Here is a 2,898-nt window from a genome sequence, read left to right on the forward strand (position 1 = left end):
GGAGTGGGTTGCCATTTCCTTCTCCAATGCATGAAAGTGAAAAGTGAAAGTGAAGTCGCTCAGTCGTGTCCGACTCTCAGCGACCCCATGGACTGCAGCCTACCAGGCTCCTCCATCCATGGGATTTTCCAGGCAAGAGTACTGGAGTGGGGTGCCATTGCAGTTAAATTTGGCAAAGAAATCCTATTCTGAACTAATTTAAGGATTCTAAATCAAGTATCACAAAGTCAAGAGATAAAACAGGCTAAAGGGCTTTTGCTTGAGTTTGCTTTGGGATTCTTTTGTTTTTCAGGACAATGATTATTAGAAGCAAGAGAAGAAAGTGAGATGCCTTAACAATCCTATGGGACACATCCCAAGAGACCCTTAGAAGCTGCATCAGGCAGTAGTTGCTTCAAAACCAGTTTCACTGTTTGGAGGTCCATTTGTTACTTTAACAAAAGGAAAAGGACTGAGCACCCTGCCAATCATCAGAGTCAAACATTCTGGCTAAGCCACTCAGGACATGCCCCCTTGCCTCTGCCTACCCACACTACGCTAAGCAGAATCTGAGAAAACAACTTGTTTTTACTTTTCATAATATTCTTCTCTCCCAGAGAATGGAAGTAATCGGGTATCTAGAGGTATTTTCCCTAAAATAAAATAAAATAAAATAAAATGGCAGGGATGGGATGGAAAAGGGACTATCCCCATGCAAAAATCAATGAAAGTTGATCAGAACTAGCAGATGTAACAAGAATTCACACTTATACCAGGCTTCTTTCAAGTCAGGTACTGTTCTAAGTAGAATCTTACCTTGAATCCCAGCAACCTCATAGAGTAAGTACTATTGTTGCTCCTGTTTTATCCATAAGCAACGAAGGCACAAAAAGGCTAAGTAACTTGCCCAAGGTCACACAGCAAGAAAGAAACAAAGCCAGGATTTGGCCCCAGCTCACTGGCTCTAAAATCTGTGCTACTGATCATTACAATATACCACCTCCTACAGGCAGCCACCGGTTCACACACACCATGCATTTCCAGACCTGTGCTCCACACTGGAGACAGCGTACAGAGGGTGGTGTGAGTGGAGTTTTGACAGGGGGTACCCAAGCCAATCAGGGTTGGGAAAGCCTCCCCGGAGGAGACGATGGCCACGCTGAACCTTGGACACAAGCAGATAACCAGGCAAGGGAGGGCGAGAGGGATGAAGGGGAAGAAACTTGATTCGGGTAGAGCACATGGAAAATTTCAAGGCAGAAAAGAATGTGGTTCTCCCAAGGACCAGTAAGTAGTTTAATTTGGCGGCACAGTGGTATCAAGAGGTGGGGGTGAGGGGGCACCCAGGCAATGCCAAGGAGACAGGAATCACATCCCAGAGAGCCTCGTGATCTGGCTAAGGAGTGGGGATTTATCTGCCATAAACAACTGAGGAATTTTATACTAGGAAACAAAATGATCAGATCTTTTCTTCCTTAGCTCACTGGCTATGACGAAGGACTAGACTGGAGAAAACCAAGAATGGAAGCAGAGTCCAGTTAGGAAACTGTTTCCAAGCTGTAATGAGAGACTGGTATCCTATAGTCCAGAAACCAGAGCCAGGGGGAAATTTCTTAAACCAAGGAGCGGAGCTGGAACACGCACAGCAGTGCCGTGTTCAGGTTCCCCCTCCCTTAACTCCCCTGAAGTCTTCGTGCTCCAGGGACCCTCCTTGGGGTTTGTACCCTCAGATTATGTCCCAATACATGATCTGAAAAGTCTCAGCATCTTAAAAATTGCCCCGAACAACACAATGAATAAAAGCAAGCCCATCCTTCCCAAATTCTCTTGCCACTCAAAGAGTTCTTGAAATTCTGATCTTAATCATGTTGGGAACTTTTTTTTCCCTTATTTCCTTTTTTTTTCCAGTTATTAAAATTTGCTTACATTTCTCTCAAGGAGGTTGGGTCATAACTGGCCTCTATAAGCCTGGAAATATTTTGCAAGGATTATGATTTAACATACAATGCACATTCTTGACCTTATTATCTGCTGCTTTCCTGGTCTGGCCAAAGGTCTTTGGGAAGAGCTTTTTCAACAAAAAACCTGCTCCTGGACCTTGGTCCTTATTTGTGATGCCTTATAGGAATCCCTACTTAAACTCAAAACTACCTCACTTGTATCTCTACAGAATCTTTGTCCTCTTTGACTCTTTGAAGTAAGGCTGAAAATAAGACAAAGAAGCAAACAATGGTTATCAGCATATTGCATGCCTCTTAAAAAAAATGCTAAAATGTTCCATAAATATTACCATATTTAAATAAACTTCCATTTTCCTCCCAAACATACGTTATTGATTCTCCCAAAACGAAAGAGGTTTTGGGAGTTGAAAATTTGGGCCAGGTCTGGGCCTCTGAGATTTGAGTCCTAGTATACAGTTTCACTTTACAACCTATCTGTTAGCATTTTTTCACTTTAAGTATTAGCGTTTCCTTTGGCAGAAATTGTTCGGAACATCAATAGGGCTTGTCGGGGTTTTGCTTTTGTTCTGTAGGTTCTTTGAGAACCTCCAGACTAGAAGGGCCAGTTAGGATTTTCAGGACAAAGGCCGGTGGAATGCTGAACCTACCTCCCACCATCCCCATCCCAACCTCTTTGTTTCCAAACCCTCAATTCTTCCCCGTCACATTCCTTTGGATTTCCCCGACTCGGTGGGAAAAAAAAATTCCGCCTGCCAAAGCAGGAGACGTGGGTTGGATCCCTGGGTGGGGAAGATCACCTGGAGAAGGCAATAGCAACCCACTCCAGGAGTCTTCCCTGGGACATCCCATGGACAGAGGACCCTGGAGGGCTAGAGTCCATGGGGTCGCAAAGACTCGGACACAACTGAGCGACTTAACAACCACGCTCCTTTAACTCTTCTCGTTGAAACGCAGGCTG

At 44.3% G+C, this 2,898-nt stretch overlaps 1 protein-coding gene across 1 annotated transcript in view; it reads right to left on the minus strand.

The window, feature by feature from the left end:
- Positions 1-2,898, minus strand: part of CLIC6 (chloride intracellular channel 6) — a 57,014-nt gene that overhangs the window by 52,018 nt on the left and 2,098 nt on the right. The gene's annotated exons all lie outside the window — the stretch shown is intronic.

Source organism: Bison bison, unplaced genomic scaffold (assembly GCF_000754665.1).
Source record: "Bison bison bison isolate TAMUID 2011002044 unplaced genomic scaffold, Bison_UMD1.0 scf7180017864481, whole genome shotgun sequence".
In the NCBI taxonomy this organism is placed as follows: Eukaryota; Metazoa; Chordata; class Mammalia; order Artiodactyla; family Bovidae; genus Bison; species Bison bison.